Genomic DNA, 26425 nt, shown 5'->3' with positions numbered 1-26425 from the left:
CTCTCTTCTGGCCCCAGACTTCAGAGGACATCCACAAACTGTAGTGAGCATAACGCACGTGACCTAGATCTTGTGAAAGCATTAAATGGCAGGGGCAGAGATTGGCATATCTATCAACTAAAGTAAAACCACAGTCCAAGTAAAAAGTGTATTTGCTCTGTGAATGCAGCATCCAGAGCAAGGATGGCAGCCTTGGCCATTTATTTCTACACTATATAGAGATCCTGGACCTGCCGCTCTCCAGCTCCAGATGCACTTCTGGAACCTAGGCCTGGCCCCTAGGAGTCACTTTTGTACCTTAAAATGCAACCAAGTCAGCCTGGAAGGGAAACTTGTTTGCCTATTAGCCCAGCCCGCCCTAGGATGAATTAGTTCCTCAGATGCGCTAACCCTCACCAGGGAACCGGGAGAACCAGACCTCCCTGAAGGCCCAGGGACAGCAGGAGGTGAGGGGTAAGAGGAGGGGTGGGATCTGAGGGCTGAATTCTAAGGTGGGCAGGCCCAGGGGAAGGGCGGCAGGTGACAAGGGTGAGGGTGGGCGTGGGATACATGGGCCCCTTCAGAGCCAGACTCATGCTGAACCCCACCTTTCGTCAGGGGCAACTGGGCCTGGATTCCGGGGGTTCAGCAGAAGCCTCTGGGGTGTTCTGGCATGGTTGGGGGAATTTCCAGTTCTGAGATTGCCAGGCCCTAAGGGGCGAGTGGGTGTCCAGGAGGGTAGAGAAATCTGAATGGGGGTGCCATGAAGCTCTCACCTCAAACACCCTCAGTATGGCTCTTCTGTGTGTGGTTTTCACCCTTCATTGGCACAAGGAACTAGCTTTCCCTCTGCGGTCTCAGTCACCTCTTCACATTTTTGCAGGAAATATTTCAGACAGATATTCCTCACTTCCCTGAAATCCGAGCACCTCAGTGGGCACTACTTGGGTTTCTGTGTGTTTTCAGGCCAGTCCAGATTATCACTGCTCCTCCCTCCTGCCTTCAAGGTCAAACGACTGTTATATGGGGGAGGGGTGGAGGAGTAAGAAAGGAGAAGGGCTCCCCAGCCACCTACCCTGTGGCCTTAGCCTCTGAGCCAGGTGTCTTGCCTCTTCCCCAGGTTCATGTAGGGTTCAAATGATGTAGATGGCAGCTCTGTCAACAGCTGACAGCGGCTGTCCTTGGTCCAGCTCCCCGGCCCAATGCCCCTGGACAGGGGTGGGGTTCTGGCATGGTTGGGGTGCTTCCTATCACTGAGCCTCATGCAGAAGGACGGCACCATTAAAAATATGGGGTAGTTCTCTCAAAAGTGTCCTTTTTGTCTCCAAGGGGCCTCCTTTTGGACACCAATTACAAGCTGGCTTTGGACATTCTCCAGCGGCATTCAAGAGCCTGGGGAATTGGGAGGTGGAGGGGTTGGGGAAGGGGGTTGTGGAGATGGAGAGAAAAGCGCATAATCTGCGTCTCTGATAATGCATGTGTGGTGGAGAGAGAGAGAACTCCCATTTGATAATGACTTCTGAGAGTTAAAAAGCCTTTGCCAATGTAGGTCATTTTGGAATGCAGAGATTTGATGGGCATAGAAATCTGGTGTGTGTGTGTGTGTGTGTGTGTGTGTACTTGTTACCTTGCAGGGCTGGAAATAAAACTGAGCCAGTAGGCGTTTAGATCTCAGTTGCTCCTCAGCAGGGAGGAAATGAGAGTCTTTGCTGGGGGGATGTGATGGCAAAGGTGCTAGCCTCCCAGGGACACTGGGCACATTGGAAAGGACCCTTTCTTGTTATCTCTAGCATATGGGGTGGAGGTTTCACTGGGGCCTAGACTAAAGCCCTTTGGGATTTGAGCCCCAACCCAGCTGAATAAAAGACAGTGCGCCAATATAGCAACACAGGGAGCAGCTGAGAGATATATGGTTTCAATAGTGGAAATTGTTGATGAGGTCTATGCAGCAGTGGGGACTGAGTCCAGAGGACAGAAAGCAGCCACAGAGCTGGCTGGAGTTCTGAGCATTTCCAGAAGCAGGCATGACAATGATCCCTACCTGCCTAGGAGGCAAGAGCATTCTCCCAGGGACACGTCAGTTAGGTCCCTGCCCTCCCTCGCCTCTCCTCAAGCTGGCTGTCCTACCCTGTGGTCCAGGCAGGTGCTGTGTGTTCACAGCTGAATAAGCTCAGGGACAAAGCAGTCAGATCACTGTGCATCCTCGAAGCACATCCCACTCCCAAGGGGGGCAGATGAGGTGGGAGTGGGACTTGGGCCTGAGGCCCACAATGCGCTGGAGTCCCTGTGAACCAAGAGGCGGTGTGCCCCCAGTGTGCCCCCTACCCCGGTGAGATTCTGGTGTGAAAAGTCCCTGTTGTGCCAGCCTTCAGGTGCTCATCACACCACGGGGAGGTGGTGTGGTTAAACTAGAAAGTGCCACAGAACTCAGCCTTGCCCCTGACTAGCTGTATCTGTGGGCAAGTCTGTCTCTCAGTTTCCTTCTGCTCAGAAAAGGGTTTCAACAGCTTCTAAAATCCTTTCCAGCTCTTAGAATCTCCAAGACTCTGTCCTCCAAATCCACAGCTTGTCACATCTCAGGACAGAGCGGAATGCTGTTTTCCCTGAGGAAGGTTCCTTCCTCAATGCCTCCCCACCTCTAGCCACAGCCCTGTCCCTTTCGACGCAGGAGAGGGGCGAACGCAGCTGCAAGGTGAGGATGGGCCATGGGCTGGCGTCTGGCTGCTGCTTCTTCAGTCTGGAGCTTGCAGACAGTATGGTTCATCTTTGCGCCCTGCCCCAGGGTAAAAGTAACTGGGATCCTGTCCTACAAGGTGAGGCTTATGGTTTCCAGCTCTGGGGGAGGAGTGTGCCTCTCCCCTGGGGTTCCAGATCAGGATGTCCAGTATCTCTGTCCCCATCCCCACCCCCACCCCCAGGCCCCATTCTCCCATACGTTACTCACTAATAAAGGTGCTATTTTGATTTTCATCTGTCTCATCTTCTCTCTCATTTGTTCTAAATTCAGATGGGAACTGGGGGTGTTATTAAATGACCTCTCTAAAACCCCAACAATAACCCTGGACGGCACAGCATGAGGGCAAACCTACCGCCTCCATCGAAACATCGCCGACTCGCTCTTTTTTTGGCAAAGATTTCAGGACTCTGCAAAACTCCTCAGTAGTCTGCGAGCCATCTGGAGCCCGTAGGAGCTTAGTTCAAGTTGTTCTCAAGGAGACCTGGTGCTGACAACAGCCCACAGTGTCTGCCACGGCTTCCTCAGCCAAATGGAAGCTCGGGGCTGCAAACGGCACCTCCAAGTAAGTCAGGCTGAACCGTGTCTAGCCGAACGCCGAGCCAGGGGTCCACTCCATTAAATAATTCACAGGTTGCCTCTGGGTATGTAAACACAGGCCGGTCTAATGTGGGCTGACAGGTGATTTCATGCATCATTTAACTCTTTGCATTGCCAGATAACAATCAGAATAATTTCACATTTGTAATGGCCTTTTTTCTTGAAGGAACAAAATATTGCAAACTAACTGTAAAAGAAGCGTTCATCTCCACAGCCCATGGAGAAAAACAAAAATGGGCCTTTTTTACAATAATAATTGAATACAGCTTCTCTTTCTCGCCCCTGCCTGGGATGAGTAGCCTTAAAGAGTTTCTCAAGGCCACTGGGAGGTACCACTTGCCCTCTGCTCCGAGGTACCCAGAAGCGGTGAAAGAAAAGGAGAAAGAGTGAGTGGAAAGGAGCGACAGAGAACAAAAAAGGGGCTGTGTACCCTTGACCTTGGAGCCTTGGTCTGAAAGGAACCTTGAAGGTCCAGTCAGGAGTCCCTGCTTGCGGCTCTGGAGGCCGTCCGCCCCAGCAGTCATGTCCAGCGACTGTGCCACCCTTTAGACCCTCCGCAATAACCACTTAGCTGGGCAGTCCCATCTTGCAAAGCAGAAGGCATAAACGAGCCCCTGGTGTTTGTTCCCAGATCGCAAACGAAATCTGACAATCGGCTATCCTCAGTAAGGGAAGGGTTCAAACCCCAAGGGCAAACAGCTCAATGTCCTTGAACAACAGGGTGGTGTTAAGCCTAGTGGTGATTTAGCACAGCCAGCCAGGGCAGGTGTTATGGGAAAAGGTAACAGGTGGACCCAAAGCCCCTTCTTGAGTCTCCTGACCTTCACTGTTGGCCAGATGGCCTCCTCTCTGTGTCTAGCAGAATTCTGGGCCAGTTGGCTGTTTTCAGCATATCCCGCTACACACTGACCCTCCCTCCATATGGACTCAGCTGAAGGTCCTTGCTGGCCCAGGCCAGCAGCCCTGTCTGCATCATCTATGATATAGATGATTAATTGGGGGCAGGGGAAGTTCTGCTCCAAGTCCCCTGCAGACCACTGGGCTTTGGAAAGAGTGCTGACTGACAGAAACTCTCATGTTGTCTGAGAAGATGAAACACCAAAAACTTTTAAAATGTCATTGTAGAGAAAAAAATCCTTGCAGGTGTTTAGCTGAAAGTTGAGATGGAACCCCTGCGACCCCTGTCTGGCTAGGAGCCTCTAGGTCCCACGCAGGGCTGCTGTGAGAGGCTTGGAATTCATTCTGACACGCGACATGCATGCGCTGTTAAGTTTAGAGGTGAGCTCTGTGGATCTGAAATTAAACGTCCTGTCACCAGCACTGGTGTTTAAACCCCATTACGTAGCCGAAGTCTATGAAAAGTTAATGCTCTTGCATGTGAATCAGACTCAGAGAGAAACATGGCACAATCCTTGGTTATTTGAACCTGTCAACAACCTCTCTGGTATGGAAGAGGAAAAATAGGCTAAGAAGGTACTCATCCTCCTCGGGTGCCCCATTTTCTCTGGTTCCTGAGTGCTCAGTGCTGCCTGTCTAAGGGTGCACACAGGCTGTCATGTGCTTCCTCCTCTTCCCCTCATAGCAGAGCATGTGGCAAGGTTTGCAAAACTCCCAGACAAGCCAAGGAAAGAAGAGAAGGCTTGGAAAATCTACTCTCTAGCAGAAGCGTTGTTCCTTCTGGGGAGCCACCCTCACGCCTGCTGGCTGTGCGTTACATGCCCGTGGTAGGCATGGAATGCACTCCCTGTCATGGACGAAAACTGATAACTGCAGAGAGAAGTGGGCTGGAAGGTTTAAAACCATCACCCGGGGTTGGGATCGCCACTGCTGGAGAAACATTTGCACCTGCAATGTCAGTCCTTCACTGACATGTATGGCGCACTTGTGGAGAACTTGAATGTACGTGATGCCACCGAGGAGTTTATATTGTGTAGTTCACCACACGGGAGTCTTTACTTGAAAGTTTGATTCTGAGGCCTCAGACCTCCGAATCCCTTGTGTAGAGAAAGGCAGGAAGTTGGATAGTCCAAAGGGGTGAGAAGAAAGGCAATTCCTAAGACCCCATTAAGGGGATAGTCCTGCATGGCCCTCCCCCCTCCTTTGCACGACCAGTGCCCACTGCCCTTGTGGCAGTCCCCACCTTCCCACCCCCCTGCAAGACCCCTCACTTACATGCCCCCCATTGACGTGCTCTTTCTTATAAGTGCTTCCACACAATGAAGTTTGCCAGTCCACTAGTGACATTTCAGTGAACCTATCTGAGGCCCTGTAATTCTAGTACCCTCCTCTTTTCCTAAAATGAAAAATGCCCAAAACTGTATTTCTAATTTGTTGATACTTGCCTTCCTAATAAAAGAATTTGCACAGGGACCTTCTGGACAGTTAATGCCAGTTTAAGGCTGCTCAGGAGAGCCTCTGCCTGGAGCTGCCCTGGTGTTTTTTCCAAATACTCCCTCTGATCAGACGATGCTGTGTCTGCTGGCACACTGCTTTGCTGCCTTGTGAGGGTCTCAAGAGATCTGGCATGGGATGGGATTGCAGGTTTTACTTGCCTGATTGTTCCTCACCAAGATTTCACTGGATTACCGTCAGTGGCAGGAAGCAGCATGGAGCATGCACCCCCGTGTGTGCATGGGCGTATGTATATGTGTGTGCATGTGCGTATGAGGGAGTGTGAGCAAGCAAAGAAATTCTTATTAAAACTTTGCAACAACTAAAATAACAAATACATGTATGTGTGTCAGTGCTGTATATAGTTCACATTTTTCGAAGTCACAGAAAAATATAAAATGTCTCTGCTTTTTGTTACTTCTCATCCCAGTTTTTCTCTTGTGCCCGACAGCCCTTGGACCCTTGGGGGCCCTTGGGTGGTCTGCAGTATGTAGGCCTCGCTGTCACGATGCTGGAGCCTCTCTGCGTTGGTATTTTGTCCACAGCGAGTCAACGTGCCACTGGTTCTCTGGGGGTCACTCTCTCTGAGTCCTGCTTACCCTCTTCCCGTCACTTTCTACCACGAAGTGGCTTGGGACTCTGGTCATCTGAGTCATTGCTTCATCATCTGAGTCATTGCTGCATCTCCCGGTTCATTTGTAAGGACTTGGAAGGTAGGGAAACCTGTTGTCTTTGCACATAGCAGCTGTTTAATACACTTTCAAAAACATTTGTTCGTCTAGTATGTATCAGGCGACTTTCTAGACTGACTTTTATTAATTCAGACAGGATCACTGCAAAGTAGTCATTCCCATTATAAAGTGAGGCTATAGAAAGGCAGAGAAGTAATAAATCATCTCCCAGGATGAACAGCTGCTAAGTGGTAGTCAGGAGTGGGAGGGTTTGAACCCAGGTAACTGGAGTCCAAGGCCAGTACATAATTGTGCTGCCCCAGCATCAGTCCTTTTAATCTTATTCTAGTTGTGCCAATGACTGGTTAACACCTACACTCCCCTCTTGAAATAAAAAAAAAGTGTTACTTTTACAACAGGGAAATAAGTATGCCTGACTGGTGGTGTCGACTGCTCTCCCTCTTATTTAATTATGCTAAGGAAGCCAGATGTTTCAGTCATTCATGTGTTATGAAGATAATTAAAAACACAGCAAAGCACCATTATGCAGCTTATTAAGTTGCAATATTTAGATGCAACTTACTTTAACTCTCAGGGAAAAGAGGTGGCTGACATTTACTAAGCAATGACATGTGATCGCCAGGCCCTGAGCCCGCTGCTCCTCCATGATTATCTCACACAGCTCCAGCCCCAATCTAGGAGGGGCAGCTGTCATCTCCCCTGCTTTCCAGAGCTGGAGAGTGGGCTGTCATTTGCTCAAGGTCACAAAGCTGGAAAAAGCAGATGTAGGATCTGAGTTGGGATCTGAATGAACTTAAAATTGACTTTTTGAATAGGTAATGCAGATACACAATACAAAGCGTAACAGATAGAAAGGGGACACATTAAGAAGTAAGCCTGCCTCTCACCACTGACCTCAGCCAAGTCCCCTTTCAGGAGGCATTTGTCGTTGTCAGGTTCATGGGCATACTTTCAGTGATTTTTAAATTTATACACAAGTGCACGTTTTATAGATGACAGCCATTATTACTGTCATTAGTTTACAGTAATGGCAGCATATCCTCCAGCTCTGTCAGCACTTTATTTTCCTGGCGCTCATATCCTTAAAGGACATAGTATTCCTTGGTATAGGTTGACCAGATCTTTGAGGTAATGAGTCTGTATTGATCACCATTCAGTTTATAATCTTTTGTTCTTACAAACAATATGGCAATGAAGATTCTTTTTTGCCAACCCACAGACTTTATTCACATGTCACCCATTGTCCTACTTGTCCTCTGTAGTAAAAATTTTCAGGTCTAGGATGCAATCCAAGATCACCTGTTGCATTTCAGTTGTCATGGCTCTTTAGCCTTCTTGTATCTGGATCAGTCTTAGTCTTTCTTTGTCCTCTTGACTTGGACATTTTGAAGCGTGGGGGGCCGTTATTTTGTAGAACGTCCCTTAATTTGGGTTTGTCTGACATTCCATTAGACTCAGGTTAAGCACAGGTGGCAGGAACACTGCAGAAGTGATGCTGTGTTCTCATTGATCCTATCCAGTGGCAGGTAATTGGTGATGTTCACTTTGATCACCAAATCCTGGATGTGCCCTGAAAGTTTCTGTACTGTAAAGTTACTACTTTCCCCTCTGTAATAAACAATGAACCTGTGTGGAGATTATATGAAGTTATGTGAATATACTATTCCTTATAGTACATTGATAGCACTTGCTGGAATCAAATTATTGTAATGATTGCCAGATAGTGATTTTTAAACTCTATCATTCCTTCTGCATGTATTACTTAACATTTTATTGTAAGGACCTTTCCTCCTCCCTTATTTATTTACTTCTGCCAATATGGATCCATGGATTCTGATTTTCTTCAATGGGTTATAACCCATTACTATAGGTACTTATTCTGATGCTCAGATTGTCCCAGATTTTGCTAGTAGGAGCTTCTTCAAGCTGGCTCCTGTGCTTGTCATTCTTTGAGCATGTTCTTACTTCTGGCACAAGATGGTCTGGGCTTACTCTCCCAGCCCCAGCCCTGGACTCCGCCATTTTGCTAAGGACACTTGGATCTTTTTAGTGGGGAGTGATACTAGAACCGAGATCTGGAAGCTAGGTGTGCTTGTTGCCACTGAAGTGTCAGGTGAGGAATATTCTTAAGTACACACACTTGCACACAAGAGCAATGTAGAATAAATTCTTAGAAATAGAATTTCTGAGTCATAAGATACATACAAATGACATTTTGATAAATACTGGCAATTTGTTCCTAATATACATTGTAACAATTCTTGGTCCCACCAAAAATCTATGAGGGCACCTTATTTCCCTACAGTGTTGGCAACAATGAATGTATAATTAAAGCTCTTTAATTTTTGTCAGTCTGAAATCTGATAATTTTTTTTTGAAAATGGGCATCACTCAGTAGTTTTAATGTACAATTCTCTCATTTTGAGTGAGATTAGGCATTTTTCAACAGTTTGCATTATGAGTATTTCTTTTTGGGAAACACCTACTTATATGTACTCATTGTCCTTTTTATTTCTATTGTTTTTTATGAACAGCTTTGTTGAGGTATAATTAGTATACAAAAAACTAGACATATTTAATTTATACAATTTGTTGGAGATATGCCTCCAAACTGTGAAATCAGCACCACAATCAAGGTGGTAAACATATCCATCACCTGCAAAAGATTCCTCCTGAGCCTTTTTATTCTTCTATTCTTCTGTGTGTGTGTGTGTGTGTGAGAACATTTAATATAAGATTTACCCTCTTCAATTTTTAAATGTATAATACTGAATTAACTATCATTTTTTAACATGTTAAGAGAAGTCTTTTGCAAATTATTTTTCTTAGTATGTTATTTTTCTTTTTCTTTTGTTTATGGTGTTTTCTGCAATGCAGAAATGTTTTTTTAATAGTAGATAAAATTTAATCAAATCCATTCATATTTTAACTTATGATTTTTGCATTTCAGTAAAAAATAGATAGATCTCCCCATCAGGTTAATACATTTCTTCAATTTTTTCTAGTGCCTTTGTGGTTTTATTTTTTAATATTTAAATATTTGAGTCATCTGGCATTTAGTTTGGTGTCAGTTTTGGGGATGAAATTCAGTTTTATTGTTTTTTTTCCAAAGAAGCGGGTGATTCATTGGAGAGAATAATAGATTTTTTTTTTCAATTGACATGTAACACTACATTTATCATATGTTGTCTGGTTTATTTCTAAACATTCTTTCATTAGTCTTCCTGGCTATTCAGGTTTGGTATTGTATGTATGTATGTATCTATCATCTATCTAATTTTTTAAAACTTGGAATATGAGAAGGGCCAATCCTCACTCAACTTTTTTTGGTCAGAATTTTCAGGCTGTGCATGCTTGTTTGTATTTGAGCTTTAGAATCATGCTGGCTAATTCTAAGAACACCTATTGGTTGATTGCATTGCATTACATTTATACTTTAGTTTAGATAAGACATCTTTAGATTAAACAGTATATTTTCATTTGCTTAAATCATCTTTTATGCTCCTCAGTAGCATTACAAAGTTTTACTTGTATACATTGGCACATTTCTTGCTATATTTATTTCTATTGTAAATGGAATTTTTTCAGTTATATTTTCTAAACAATTTCTGTTTGTATATGAAAGGTTATTAATAGTATCTTTGTACTTCATCACCTTAATGAATTTCCTTATTGTTTATAATATTTTTCATTTGCTTTTGTGTTTTACAGTATATAGTCATATATACTGCATATAGTTGATAATTTTAACTCTTGATTCCAATTTCTATGCTTATTTCTTTCTCTCTCCACTTGGGCTGGCTAGGAGCTCTGAAGTAATGTTAACTAATGCTGTTGATTAAGGTATCTTTTATTGCAGCTGACATTAATGGCACCGTTTCTACTTTTTCTCCGGTAGTAATATCAGTAGCTTTGGGGATGTATGTTACTAAGTAAGTATAAGAATAGATACGTGTGTGTGTCTCTGTGTGTAATGTTATCATTGTATTATGAGATAAAAATAAATTTTATCAAATGCCTTTATAGAGATAATAAAAAATGATTTAAAAATTTGACAATACTATATGAGTTAAATTAAGATGGTTCTGAATTTTGAAACATTCTTACATGTTTCAAAGAATAAATCCCACTTGGTCATAGTAAATTCTTGCCTTTGTGAGCTCTTGGATTTGTTTGCTAATATTTTAATTAGGATAATTTGCATTGATATTCATCAATAATTCTGGTATTTATTTTGCTTTTTTGGTGCTCTCTTTATATGATCGATGCATGCTAGCTTCAGGAAAAAGAGGATTTGGAGGCCTTCTCTTTTGTGTGTGCTGAAAGAGTGTAGATAATATTGGGCCTGTCTTTTCCTTAAGGTTGGGTGGAAGTAATCTGTGAAGTATTCTGGGCCTGGTGCTTTCTGTAAAGATGTTTCCTTTGTGTCCATGCTCTGCCCTTCTTCTATGCTAATTAGTTTAGATCTCTTTATCAGGGGTTGTGCTTGGTAATTTACATATTTATAAAATGATTTATTTGTATCTATCTTGGTTAGTTTACTAATGATTTATGGCTTTTCCCCCTAAAGGTCATTTGTTCTTTTTCAGTCTAATTTACTGTTTTTCTGCTTTTATTATCATTCATATCTTTCTTATATTTTCTTTAGATTAATTTTATTTTTCTTGTTTTTAGCCACATTAGTGGAAGACAATGCATTGATTTCCTATTTCTTTTGTTCATAAATTTAAGTACTTATGTTTATGAATTTCCTTTGAGTAACTGCTCTAGCTCATCCCATAGAATATGCAATTTGGTTATAATCACTATCATTAATTTTAAACATACCGTAATTTCAGATAAATTCTTTTTTTTTTTTTTTTTTTTGATTCAGAGTGATTAGAAGATACTATCTGTACCATTTTTGATTTGGGAAGTTTATTTAAGTTTTTGTGTGGTCTATAGCAGAGGTCCCCAACCCCTGAGCTGTGGACTGGTACCAGTCCGGGGCCTGTTAGGAACTGGGCCTGGAGCAAAGCTCACCTGGGCTCTGCCTCCTGTGCCTCCCCACCTCCACACCCCCAGCCCCGTCTTATACCAAGTGGGTCCCTGGTGCCAAAAAGGTTGGGGACTGCTGGTCTACAGTCCAGTCAGTTTTTTAGACCGTTCTAAGGACATGTAAAAAAGAATGAAGTATTATCAGTCTGGTGGGATGGATTTGATATATGTATGATACTTTTGCTAATTATATTATTTAGGCCATCTATATTATTATTCTCTTTTGGTTCATTTTATTTGTTAAACCTAAAGTTTCTATCTTTCCTTGTATTTTCTCTAGTTTTGCCTAATGACTTTTCATGCTATATTAGTTGGTGCTGAAATGCTGATGACTGCTAGGTGTCTCTTGTGGAATACATATCTTATCATACAAAGTATCTTTGTTTTTCTCCATGCTCTTTGCTCTAAATTCAACCTTGTTTTATACTAAGATAATGGCTTTTCTGTACTTTTTTGTTGGCATTTAATAACATTCATTTCTCACCCTTCTATTTTCAAGTTTGAGTCACTTTGCTGTAGGTATATGTCTGGTATATAGCACATGGCTAAGTTTACATATGGTTAAGTTTACCTTATCACTGAATTTGAGAATCTTTTTCTTTTAATATGTGAGTTCAGCACACTTATATTTATTAATATGACATACATATTTGTTCTTATTTCACAATACTTTGTGTCATGTTTTATATTTCTTTTGATTTATTATTTTTAAATCTTATACTCCAGTCTATATTTTCTTTGTTTTGTGTTTGTGAGTATTGCTTGTACCATTTAAGCAGGTTTGTATTATGATTAATTCTTGTAGTGATCACCTTTTAAACTAAACTTTATTCAATTATTTAAATTATTTCTTGAAATGCTGACATTAAACTTCCTACTCTGAACAATAAAAATTGTCCTTCTCTATTTTCTTTTCCTTTCAATATCTGAATTTTGTTTAAACACATATGTATACATAAACTACATATGAAATTATATATGTAAAACTAATGTATATATACATACAGGGTGGGCAAAACTAGGTTTCCAGTTGTGAGTATGCGAAACAGAATTTATTCTTGTATTATAATTTATTAATTATTGCATTATTTTCATATGAGCAACTGTAAACCTATTTTCGCCCACCCTGCATATTCTCACACTTTTTACTTTTGTATATTTAATTATACATCAATTATTTGATTTATCATTTTTAAATGACATCCTTTTATCTTCATCTGTAAATGGTGAAAAATCAATATACACCACCTATTGCTTTCTCTATCCTTAATATTTTATTAGTTATAATAATATTTATATAAATTAAGGGCTTATAACATACTTTTATCTGTAACCAAGTTTTCATATTTATTTTAACTTAGTCCAAAAGTTAAGTGGATTCAGTGTTCACTGAAGTTCTTTTCTTTTAATAGTTTTTTAAAGAATGACTCATGGGAAACTATCTTCTTTGGGTTCTTAAATGTTAGAAGTTATATCTATTGACTTTATTTTGAGTGACAGTTTGGCTGTGTACAAGATTCTTAGCCCACACACTTTTTGTTGCTGTCATTGTTGGTGACTTCATAGGCACTATCTCTACTATCTTTGCATGTTTCTGTAGGGGAGCTGTAGCCTGCCTGACTTTAGAAGAATTATGGTCTTGATATTCCTGCTGGGTTGAGCAAATGATTATTTCTTATTTCCAAAGTTTATTAATACTCCTAAAACATAGCATAGTGTTGATGACTCTTTAACAGATTTTCCTGGAACATAGTATACCCTTTTAATCTATAAATTCAAATCATCCTTCTTTTTATTAAAGTTGTGTACAATTATATCTTTGATTTTTTTTTTCTTGTGTTCCATTTGTATAGTTCATTTCTTCAGATATATTTTATTATGTATCTTGGGGTCTTCTCTGTCACTCAAACATACCATTTTATTTCTAATCCTTTCAACTGTTATTTTCATTTTGTTTTCTTTGCTTTGATAATCCCTTCAGGTTCCCCTTCTACTTTCAGCAATGTGTATATTACATCATCTTTCTACATGTGATGATTTTCCTGCTTTGGTGAGCTATATCACTTATATTTCTTTCCTTCTCATTTCACCATGTCATCTCTGACCTCTTTATCTTTGTTTTTGAGGTCTTTGGTGGTTTCTTTAATTTGTGTGGGTTCATGGTCATATTATTTTATCTTATCACTTATATGTTAGAACTGCCAATAATGAGTGTTCTGCATTTACCAGTTGTTTTCCATTTTTTCTCCTTTTCTATTACAATATCTTTGTAGAAGCATATAGTATGTTATAGTATCCTGTGCTGGTCTCTTTTTATTGTTGCTCATCATTGAATCTAAAAGGATTCTTCCTGATCTGATTGGAAGAAGTCTGTTTTGGATAAGAGGCAGGATGTTGTTGTGAGTTGGTAAAATATTACTCTGATTCACTATTAAATCTCTTTAGAAATGCTAGTGTGTTTATGCGTTATTTTAGCCATTGCTTCTCAGCCAACAGGCTGCAAGCCCTGTCTTACCAACAGACAGCTTCCTATACACACAGCATAACTGTGCATTTCCTTTCCAGTTTCATCTGCTACGACAGATGGAGGTTAGGTAGGCTACAAGGATGCTTCTATTTGCAATACTCTTGCCATTTCTCAAAGGTGTGCCAATTTTAGAAATGTGGTTTTCGCTTGCTTTGTCAGAATCTCCAGGCTGGTCACAGTCTTCTCTTAGGTCTTCCTGAACTCCTGCTCCATTACGCTTGGCTAGCACTGCACCATCTATTGTCATTCGTGGATACAAAATTGCCTAGCTTTATTTAAAATGGAATTTATGTCTTTGACCCAGTGATCCCACTTCTGGGAACATATCCTAAGAATCCTGAAACACTAATTTGAAAGAATATATGCACTCCTGTGTTCATTGCAGCGTTATTTGGAAGCAGCCCAAGTAGATGAGCGGATAAAAAACCTGTAGTACATCCACACAGTGGAATACTACACAGCTATAAAAAAGAAGGAAATCTTACCTTTTATGACAGAATGAATGGACCTGGAGCGTATTATGCTAAGTGAAATAAGCCAGTCAGAGAATGACACACACCATGATTTCACTTATATGTGTAATCTAATGAACAAAATAAACCAATGAACTAAATAGAAACAGAGCCCTGATACATGGAACAGCTTGACAACTGTCAGAGGGGAGGGAGGGGAAGGAGAGCTGGATGAAAGAAGGTGAAGGGATTAGCCAAAGAACACATATGCATAACTCATAGATAAAAACCACAGTGTGGTGACCGCCAGAGGGAAAGGCGGTGGGAGCCAGGTGAAGGTGGGCAAAGCAGAGGGTGGAAGGTGGACATCTGTAATAGTGTCAACAATACAAATAAAGTTAAAAAAAGAAAATGGAATTTATGCTTTTCACTCTTGTTCTTCTGTTTTATGATGCTCAAGAGGAAAATGGGAAGAGCTTTCTTTTTGATGACATCTTGAAAGTTAAAGTGCACCATGCTGTTTTTACTGCTCCCAAGTTTATAGCAGACGCATGCAGGTCTTTTTTCCAGTTTAGCATTTAGAATAGCTGTTTTACAAATCAACACAGCACAAGGAACTGGAGTCAAAAGAAACCAAATCAAGTGCTGAATTCTGAAACCCTGGGAGTGTCAGGAAACAGTTGGCGCCGATGATCAGGTAAAGGAGCTGACAATGGAATAGAGAGAAGGGGCAGACATGCACATTGTCACCATTCAAAAGGCCCTAAAGAAGCTTCTCCAGGATGAGAAGTCATTGACCTTTAAGAAAAAAATTGATTGAATTCTGGGAGGATATTGTTAGATTAAGTTAAAAAGAGACCATAACAGATGAGTCCACAGAGAGAATATTAGAACAATTTTACCTCGGTTGACATATATTTTGCAAAAGTTCCCTCAATCTGTAAGTTTTGAGTAATCCTATTGCTGTTATTATTGTTGGCAACAATACCATCAACTGAGTGCTGATTGTGTGTCTGACCCAGTGCCAAATGCCCTACAAATCCCTGTGATGTGGAAATATGATCATCCCAACTGAGACTTAGCAAGTTTAACTAAGTCATTCAAGGTCACATAATCAATAAGTGCCATAGCCAGCACTAGAATGCAGATCTGCCTGACTAATAACATCTTTGACTTTAACCACTATAAATCATCAGTTATCTAATTTATACTATCACTTAATGGAGTTTGCAGTCTTAGTCTAAAAGCAACACTGTATCATATCATCCTATGTGGCCTTTCTCAGTTACCTATTCCTAGTGAAAAACTTATACACTAGGAGCTACCAGATGGCCACTTTCAGAAGTGCAGGCTTACAGATTTGGCTGTGGGGGTGGGGAGGTGGGCAGGGAGACAAAACACCAATTAATGGCTTCCTGAATACAGTAAGAGGTTATTATTTCTTTTGTGTAACAAGGAATCCAGTGTCAGACAGTTCAGGGATAGTACAAGTGGTCCAGCTTTACCTATTTGGGGTAAGAGAAGCTTTCCCAGAGTATTCTGCTCCACATCACTGAACAGAACTGTCTCCTGGCTACTCCAAACCAAACCGCAGGAAGGCTGGGAATTCAAGGTTTTGGACCTCTGTGGAAGAAATAGGCAAGATAGACAGAAGATTGTAACAAGGGCTAACTGAGTCAGCCTGTTGGCTCTCCCACACTGCCCGGGAAAAACTTAAGAGGTGGAAGAACTTGACTCCTTTCCAGCTGTGGCTTTGGATAACTTACATGACCTCTCAGGGTCTTGGTTATTCATCTAGAAAAACAGAGCTAAGCACTGTACCAGGCTGGGTGACAATTTAATGATCTAATGTTTATAAAATTGCCTAACCCAATGCCTAGCACAGAAACAGCAGTTCTTAAACATTGCCACCAGGTTCAGTAACATTCCCTGTCGAAACTCTTAATTAGCTTAGGAGTAACAAACACCCGTGGTAAAAATGAAAGATTTTCCAGGAAAATGCAAGGGGATTTATTTTGTCAACACTGAATTACAATTCTCTCCAGGGAAGCTATTATTCACTTCACCTACAGATTTCATGATTTATTCAATGTTTCAACTACTGGCTAAACATTTAGCAGGTACTATACTTCCAATTTATTGTTGGTAGCATTAAAAAAAAATACAACAGAAATTCCTCACATAATATCCCCCAGCTAAAAAGAAAAAAGCTGGCAATAATGTTACTTCAAGTATCTCCAACAGAAACGTATTTACATTTCCAGATTCTGTTATTTCTCTACCTTGGACTGGATTACACAGCTCAGCTCCCCCGCTGTGGTAACTGCACTTGGTGATTACAGTGGAGAAATTCCATCTTGGCTTTTGTTTCTCATCTTTCAAACTGATGTTAATGCATGTTTATGACTCTAGTCTTGCTTTAGCAAAGTGAGTTTAATAAATTACTAAGGGCATCCAACTATGATCTTCAAATGTAAATAGTTCCTACCAACAAACAAATTGGTTGTGATTTGAAGTATGGTGGGAGGAGGGGCAGCTTAGGGCTGGCAGGACACAGAACCAGAGTTGTGACCTTGAAGGAAGACCAAGTGAACAGCAGAAAGGAACTGTGATATTTGTGACCTGTGCAAGCCCTGGAGCAGTGATCTGCCTCCAAGCCTCTTGTTAGGAGGGCCTCTTACCCTCCAAATACAGACACGGTAATTCAAATTTTCTGCTACTTGGAGCTGAAACATTCCCAAGGACACGGTAAGTATGGAAGGCCACTTTATCTCTTCTACAAAATGAAGCTCTACATAGCATACCCAAACACACAGACGACTGTGACCTCTGAAAAAATTAATGCATAACAAAATACTTTGTCAATTATAAAGTTAGAAACAAGGGAGCCAAGCTCTCAGAAAATGTTTGGTTGCGTTATTACAACTTGTCTGTGTCAACTGTGCTTAGACGTACGGTAGCAAAATGATATCCTTTGTGAAATACAGGCTCTTATCTTCTTTAAATCCTTTCATTTTCCTTTATTCTTTTTCTTTGCCTCAGTTTACCTCCTTCATCCTACCCCTGTATATATATCTCTAGCCTCTCGTTATGCATCACCATGCTGTTAATTCTTTATCTTCTTGGGCTGCCTTTTAAAGAGTTTAGGAATGTAGATACAGGGATGGATAGATAAGCTATCCTCTCTCAATCCTGTCAGTTGGCTTCCTAATCTCAGGGGCAAAAAAGGAGAAGCAGTTTAATCATTAGAGGGAACTATCCTAGGAGGCTTGTGAGAGAAACTCCAGTAGGAAGTTTAAGAGTGAAACCAGCTTTCTCTGCGATGTACAGTTATAAAGGAAAGAAGAGAGAAAAGGAGAGAGGAAAAGAAAGGAAAGCACACAGCCTTCACTGAGTGTCTGTTAGGTGGCAGGGGCAGCCTCATGGGTGTGACCTGTGTGGTTGCACTGGACTCCAGGCTTGGTTTAATGCTCCGCTGTCATCATCTTGAAATTCTTAATAATATTTGAACAAGGAACCCTGCATTTTCATTTTGCATGGGGTCCTGCAACGTAGATGGCCTCTTCTGACTGTGGTGATTGTGTCATTTCAACCCAGAGCTCCCTCCCGAAGGAGAGAGTATCACACCATCCCAGAAGAAGAAACTAAGGCACCAAGTATTGAGGGAGGTTGCTCGAGATCACACCCAGCAAGTTAAGGGCAGAGCTACAATTCCAACCCAAGTTGCTACAGCTCCAAGGTCATTCCAGATCCAGGCTTGTTCTTTGCTGATGCTGGATTCCCTTCAGTGGGACAGCTAAACTCTGCAAATGTTCAGAAACCAGGAATGGCAGGCTCTAAAAAACCGAAATCTCCAAAACCAAAGAATATATGCATTGAACTGATTTTGGAGGCTGGCTAGGTTTCTTTGCTTCATAGGGGAGGGGGTTACAGAAGGGATTTGGGGGAAATGCCCCAAAAGCTTAGTCTTCCAGCTACTATCTATAGAGTATTTACTATTTATATGTGTCAGGGTCTCTTCTAAGCCCTTCCACATTCAATCCACATAATCATCTTTTTTTTTTTTTTTTTTTTTTCTGTAGGAATGTAATTCATCACCCCTCCCTTGACACATGAGGAAATGCTGTCTAAACATTTTAGAATTTGCAAACACTTTCACGTTTGTGCTTTTACTTTGCCCATACTACTACGTATAGATCAGTGGGAGCAGGCATTATTAGCTCCATTTGACAAATAAAAAAATCAATTCCAGAAATATTCAGACCTTTGCATAAACACATTAAGTTAGTGGGCAGAGCTAAAACCAGAACCTGGTCCTTTCCTCTCTGATGGATTCTTCTTGCACTAAAACACAAAAAGATGAAAAGGCAAAACAGACAAAATACACGAAAACTTAATTAACTACTTCACAGCTTTCTTCACTAATGTTTCTTGGCAAAATGATGAGTGATAACAGAACTGCATGATAATTTATTCCAGAGTTTTCAAGGGGTGTATTTATCTCAAAACCACGGAACAGTATTTGCCAGGGAAAATTGGGGCAGAGTGCCAAAAAGCTACCAGCCCAACAAAGCAGGTCTAATGAACTTATGTAGAAGCTTCATACTGAACGTTAAAGTGCATCCCTGGTAGAAACCCTGCAGGGGCCATCCTTGGGCAGAACATGCAGCTGATGCCCTTCGGTAGGCAACACATAGCGCCCAAGAAGAGTTGCTTCTATTTTCAATTACTGGAAGTCCTAAAGGCCAGAGTTTTCTGCTGGGGCCTCTTCAGAATGCTGCCTAAATAAAATGAAGGAATCGATCGGATAGTGACCCTTGTAGGCTTTTGATTTAGCAAGGGAACCGGGAGCAGAAGTCTTTGCAATTTCCTACTGCATGACTGAAAGTCATTCTTCCTTTTCCCATTGGAAGCAAGACCTTCCATTACCACAGTGTTAAAACCAGTGCGTATCAACGACTGGAATAAAACCTAAAAGTGGTCTTTTGGAGTGACAATGAGAAGTAGTGCTTGGAAGATGGGACACGTTCCAAAGATGCTTTTCATTATCATCATTAGAAACAAGGAGGAGGAGGAAAGAGACAAACCACATGAACAATACCAAGGGAAACTGCCAGATCACCAGGAAATGTCTATCCTGGCTTGCATATAATAAGTTTATGCTAGATTCATTTGAGTGAGAAAAATGGAACAGTTACAATAATATTTTCTCTTCTATTAAAAAAGAAAAAAGGTTCTCTTGACCTCCAGGAGCAGGATTATCCCACTTTGATGTGAGTGCATTAAACATTAACAATCTTACCAAGTGAGTCCCCCAGACCAAATCTTATTAGCATTTAGTTCTGACATTGGTTCTCGCTGGTGAATTTTTAAAAAATGTAAGAGTCTGAGATTGTGTGATAAAAATCACAAAGCCACATAATGGAGATTATTAAAGGCCTTTGAAGATGTGAAATAAGCAGGAAGTAGTACATGAGTCTCTGTTTTGCTTTCATTAAAATATTTTGTGAGGCAAAGGACTGTTCCTTTTGTGATACAATTTTGAGCAAGGCTCAAAAAGCTGTAGGTGCATGTTCCTTGGGGGTGATCAGTACTGAAAAGCGGGTCTTCCCCAGAGCAAGCACATACATCACTCTCTCATTTACTAGAATAATTCTAAGGCAAAGTTGCTGGGTGCCTGGACACAGCAGAGTCCTATTTCCTTATTCTGTCAAACAAACAAACAAAAAACAACAACCCTGTTTTAACTTCTGGAACATGGGAGGTAAACATCTGATTGTTCCCCCCCCCCCTAAAATTATCCTGGTCCCTGCAACAAATTCTGAATTTTCCAATATGAAATCTGACCATGGTGGAAGGGGCCTGTCAGATGAGTCCCGGAAGGGTCAGGCTGCTAACATTCCCTAAAGCAGCAGGTGTGTCTTTCGTTCGAAGCCTTGGGGGACGATAACTGTGGACCTGTGGATGAAGCTGGCAGGTGTAAATTATGCATGCAAATATAAAGTGGGCGTGTCTCAGTGGCATGGCTCCAGGTTTCTCTGTGTTTGCTTCAGAAAGACACTTTATGGAAATTACTCATTCAATCGTAATTTGTCAAAACTTGGTTGAATAAGAAGAGGGTAGGACAGGAGCAGTTTCTTTTTCTCCAATGCTTGTCCCCAATAACAAAGTGAGCCTCCTTCATCTGGACCAATAGAAGGTGGGGAAATCCACTCTCAGGAATGGACAGTTGATGTGCTGGAGTAAAGGTCAAGAGCCCAGGAATTGTCCCACTCCAGGAAGACCAACTTCAGTATTTTATACCCAGGGGGTCTCTGAAAATGAACAGTTTAACCTTTTGCTTCCTAGGGAAGAGAGGAGGGAAACCAATCCTCCTTAATACTGGCTGCTGCCACCACTGCCATCCATCCAATTTCCGGTGCCAGACGTCCCCTCTGGCAGCCAGGAAGGGAAAGGAGCCCCACAGCCAAGCTGTACTGCTGGCCCCCCACCAGATCATGCACCTGTCTCTGCTCAGCGGTGCACAAGGGCTTCAGGAACAAGGGGGTGTAGAAGGTGCCGAAGGGTCATCAATAATGGATGGCCAATGTGGCGTGAAGAGCTGGCAGAGGAGAGGGGAGGATGGGGAGGCAGAAGGAGAGAAGCTGACTTCTCAAAGAGCAGACACAGGTATCTGTGCACCCACAAAACTCAGTTTATACCGATGTGGGGACAAGGGAAGGGGGGAAGCAATGAGAGTGCCAGAAAATAAAGGCTGGGACAAAATGACAGTCCTGGTATCCAGAATATGTCTCCAATCACCAAACCATTCTTTAAGTTAAATATTAACAACACAATTTTGGCCAGTCCACCAAAAAGACAATACAGGTGGCCTGTAGTGGTGGGCTCTCTCCTCCACAGGCTAGGACCAGAGGTCAGAGGGAGCAGCCCATTGCCATAATCGCCAGGGATTTTTCTTCATCAGAGCATATAGTTTAAAAGGACTCGCTGCTGCTTTGAATGCATGTGTTCTTTCAAATGCATGAATTAATAAAACCATATCTACCAAGTAACCAACCTAAAGTTTATGCTACTGCATGAAGACGAGGTTAAGGGAGTGTTTGTAAACCAAGTGTAAACATCCAAGCTGCCAACTTCAATCATGCTGAAAAACTGGAAAAGCCATGGAGTCAGTTTATGATCCATCTCCTGTTGAGACACAGGCGTGTTCACTCATTCACTATCCGTTTAGTTATTCATTCATTGAACAGACATTTATGAATAGCCAAACATGGCCAGCCACTGTGCTAGGTTTTAGGGGCCAAATAGAGGTTCCTGGCCTTAATACATTTTTTCCTATTTGGCTTATAACCTAAGAAATCAAGAAATTCAAGCTCCCATGTCCATTTCCTTGTGCCCACTCTCACTCTGGCCTCTGAGGATGTTGGTAGGGAGGCACCAGCAGGCTGACGATGACAGGTCTCCCCCAAAAAGCTCCAGCACCACGTTAAATGTTTTTATGTAGACTTGCAAAGAGTGTGTGCATGAATCTCTGCGGTGAGGGAGTGGGGAGTGAGTGTAAACACATGACATAATATACGGAGGAGCTAAAAATAGGAAGTTAAAATTAAGAAGACATTCCATACCAGATAAAACCCAACACTAACATGAAGGTCACTCACTCTATTATCCCTATTGAAAGAGGCTTTTTAAAGCAAAAGATTCTGAGGTTAAATGCAAAAGGCATGAAATGACTTGATGATTGATACCATTTTGTCTACATTTAGAGAAATAACCAAGGTTCAAAGGTTCCAAGCTCTCCAGCTGCAAGTGGCTTTTCCTTTCTATTTTATTTCCTCTATAACAATATAAAGGTAAATACTGCATCCCCTTTTTGGATTGTACTGAATAGGAATATGTATATGTGTGTATTTTTTCAGTTGGATTTATATACTACTTGTGGCTAAGTGCTTTGTATGAGAATCCCACTGGATCAAAGGTGGACCCTACTCTTAATCCAGGAAAATCAGGTTCATCTCTCTCCAAACTGGGGTTGGGAGAGCAAGCAACAGACCAGTTGGATGGCTGGAGGTGAGTGAGCAAATGCCTGAAATGGAAGGACCCTTTGAGCCAGGGCTGCGGTAGACCTCCTTAAAGGAGAAGTGGATCAGAAAATGAAAAAATAAAAAGAGGCAAGAGTAAGGGGGACCATATGTGGTTTTATGAGAGGATCTGACATCAGCTCCTTGGCTACGTAGTCTACTGTGCTTTATCTTCTGTCCTCTCCTTTCTTTTCAGACCCTTCCTTGACTTGGGGGAGTGAATGGGTTCCTACTCCCTGTAGTCAAATGGTCCTGATGACAACGCCCACGATAATTGTTTCTATAAAGAGTGATGTGGATACTAAAACAGACGTAGTGAGAGCCTACTTTTGAAAATCAAGCTCACCAGGAAAAGCAAAGTACTTGACACTACTGTCCACATGTGGCACCTTTTTGCAAATTCAGTGTGATGGTTAATTTAGGGGGGGTCAACCTGACTGTGCCATGAAGTGCCCAGCCGTTTGGTCAACATCATTCTGGGAGTGTCTGTGACAGTGTTTCTAGATGAGATTAACCTCTGACTCAGTAGATTGACTAATGCAGATTGCCCTCTCTAACGTAGGTGGGCCTTATCTGATCAGTTAAAAGTCTGACTAGAACAAAAAGCCCGACCCTTGTATAAGTGAGAGGAAATATTTCCTGCCTTCAGACTCAAAACAAAATGTTGGCTCTTCCTAGGTCTTGAGCCTGCCAGCCTCAGACTAGAACTGAAACATCAGTTCTCCTGGTTCTCAGGGATTTGGACTTGGAGGGGAACTATAAGGTCTACTGTCCTGCATCTTCTGCTGGCTGACTCCCACTGCAGATCTTGGGACCAGCCAGCCTCTATAACTGTGTGACCCAAGTCCTTAATAACAAAGCTCTTTCTATTTATACACATTCTATTGGCTCTGTTTCTCTGGAGAACTCTGATACATTAGGAAGAGCGCCTGGGAGCAGATGGTACCTTGGTGCAAATTGCAACAAGTGCCCCTTGTGGTAGAAGGTGGGGAGAAACAGAGTATGGGCTGGGTTTCTGGTCCCACCGCCCTCTTGGCTAGGCACCTGACATCATGCAGAGACCAGCCTGCACATTTGTCTGTACTGGCCCTACAATAGCTGAGCCCAGGGATTGGCAAATAAGGGCATGTGGGCCAAATACAGCCTACCACCTGTTCCTGTAGGTAAGTTTACTGGAACGCAGCCACACCCAATTATTTACTGTTATCCGGGACTGCTTTTGTACAGTGTTGAGAGTGGTTGCAACAAAGATCATATGGCTCAAAAATTGAAAGTATTTATCTGGCCCTTTACAGAAAAAGTTCACTGACCCTTGGCTTAGCCCATGTCTGGTATTTATTTTCTTTAGACCCATACTCCTAAATAATGAAATAAACCTGCCACTCAGTACAGAATGTACAACTCAAATGTTGGAATTGAATGAGTATTTGGGCCACTGGGTTAACATTTGTTTATAAACACAATGAAATGCTAGGATCTGGTACGAGTTCATTCCCCCATCCCCTCCCCCAAAGGTTGAGCAGTGTGTTCTCTGGGAGGATAAATCAGGTGTACTGATTATAAGGATAAGTGTAATTCTGTTTCTATTTAAGGGAGGGTAGGTGAGGAGAGAACAAAAGCAACGCTAGGCGAGCAGAAGAAACTCCCAGAGCCTCACCCCAGTCACAATTTGAGGAACATTGTGCACCTGTTCCTTAGTTTTTTTGGAAGATAGGCCTCATCTTTTGCTTTACTATTTTTCTGTACTGCCTCAATAATCTTCAACATGCAGATCATGAATAATAACTGCAGGTAAAAACACCATATTTTTGAATTTGGTATATGGTAGTGGCTTAGAATGAGCCAAAATAAATGGGGGGGTGGGGATGGCATGTTCTGATGGGAATATCCAGTAAGAAAACACTTGTTTGATATAACTATATGCATGTTTTTGTTTAGGGTTTCTTCAGTGAGAATGAAAGAAACTAACAAGCCCAGAGCAACTTTTATTTTATTTTTTTGGCAAAGAATGAGTTAAAATGGGATGACATTCTGAAAATGAAGAATAACCACAATAAAAATATCACCAGAGAAAAACCAGTATAGTCCATACTGAGAGCTGTCAGCAAAGCGATGTGTTCAGAAAATGTTATAATGTTCTCAATCCATTAGCCTGTGTCAGGGTTTCTATAGGAAAGCTCGGGGTCTCTCTCCCCAGTTCAGGACGTGATGATACTCTTAAATCCTAGTGAACCTTTACAAAGAAGTCCCTTACAAGGGTAAGAGTCCCTCCTTCCAGTGGAAAGGGATGGTACACTTTTATGCTCTTAGGTATCTACAAATCAGTAATATATTGCTTATGTCAAGAAAGCTTTGGGTTCAGCCCATCTTGCACAAGGAATTCCTAAACAAGAAGTGAAGGGAGGCGAGGAAGGCCTGAGAGCACTGTAGTTTTGAAAATAGCCTGTAGAGGGCACTATTAAAACAGTATGATGGGGAAAAAATAAGGAAACTGAACACAGTCTACAGACACAGATAATTCTAAGTATTTGGGATTCCTCAGCCATTTTTAACTCCACTCTCTAGTCGCCTAGGCTCAGCCCGTTTTCTTGTCTTTTGCTGGCAGTGGGAGTTGTAGCTGTCGCTCCTTCTCTGTGCATGTGGCCAGGATGAGAGAAGTGTTACGATATCTCAGGTACCACCGCGCCAGAGGAGAAGAGCAGGGCAGATGACAGTTGGAAATGACCAGACAGAAAGTGTCAAATCTGTGCTTGTGACTCGAATATAAATTTACTAAACACAGGTGTGAATTCGTGGTAGGGATTAACTTGATTCCATGTTGTCAGGGAAAACCAATAAACTGGAGGAAGCATGCTCCACCTCCCCTGGTGTGAGCATCTATCTCTACCCATAGATCCTTCGGTCAGGATGGTCTGAATTATGCTGCTCTGTAGCAGTGGGTTCGGTGAAGTTACTATCCTCCTGTCTCTTAGACTTGGGTTCCTTTGAAATATGCTACGTAACACCAGAATAAAAAAAAAACCTTGCTATTATATATATTGATATTATATACATAAATATATATGAGGCCTGTCCAGAAAAAGTCCAGCCATTGTTAACACGTTGCATTTGGGTGGCGAGAATTCTCGTCATTTGATCGCATAATTTTAAACAATTAAATAAGGTTATTTAGACATTCAGTAATAATTTTTCATTTGCTTTTTTTTATTAATTAAGGAGAGTAGTAGCTTAATTGTTAATTTCATGAAGTCATTTCATTAATATTAGCCATATAACCATATTTAAATCTTAAAAACCTGCTGGAACAGGATTAAAAGGCATTTGAATACCCCAGTACACAACATGTTAATATAACGAGAACGGTTTCCATGACATTGATGTAACCCAGCAGCCAAGGAGAGTAGACTGAATGTACATGAGTGAACAATGATGCCTTCACTCTGCTAATCAGTGGGGCGATAGATGCTGTTTAGTGAGCATGTATACTGTGTGGCCATCGCATTAAAAATGGCTGAGTGAGTAGAGCAACGAATCTGCATCAGATTTTGCGTTAGGCTTGAACATTCCTCCATGGATACTACTCAGATGACTCAGAAGGCCGCAGCTATGGGCAACTGGTGATGGGCAGCTTCATCACGACAATGTGCCAACTCATGTGTCACCTCTTGTGCAGAGTTTTTTGGGAAAATATCAAGTCGCCCAGGTGACTCAGCCCCCCTACAGCCCAGATTTGATGTCCTACAATTTCTGGCTTTTCCCAAAACTAAAATCACCTTTGAGAAGGAAGACATTTCAGACTGTTGATGAGATTCAGGAAAATAGATGGGGCAGCAGAGGGCGACTGGGAGAACTGTGGGAGGTCCCAAGGTGCCTACTTTGAAGGGGACTGAGGCATTGTGTCCTATGTACAATGTTTCTTGTGGCTTCTTCAA

At 41.8% G+C, this 26425-nt stretch overlaps 1 protein-coding gene across 8 annotated transcripts in view; it reads right to left on the bottom strand.

Moving 5' to 3' along the window:
• Positions 1-26425, bottom strand: part of RGS6 (regulator of G protein signaling 6) — a 464067-nt gene that overhangs the window by 147567 nt on the left and 290075 nt on the right. The window lies entirely within an intron of this gene.

This window comes from Furipterus horrens, unplaced genomic scaffold, assembly GCF_987537825.1.
Source record: "Furipterus horrens unplaced genomic scaffold, mFurHor1.1.pri manual_scaffold_3, whole genome shotgun sequence".
In the NCBI taxonomy this organism is placed as follows: domain Eukaryota; kingdom Metazoa; phylum Chordata; class Mammalia; order Chiroptera; family Furipteridae; genus Furipterus; species Furipterus horrens.
The sequence above is the reverse complement of the archived record's forward strand: the minus strand, read 5'-3'. Positions and strand labels throughout refer to the sequence as shown.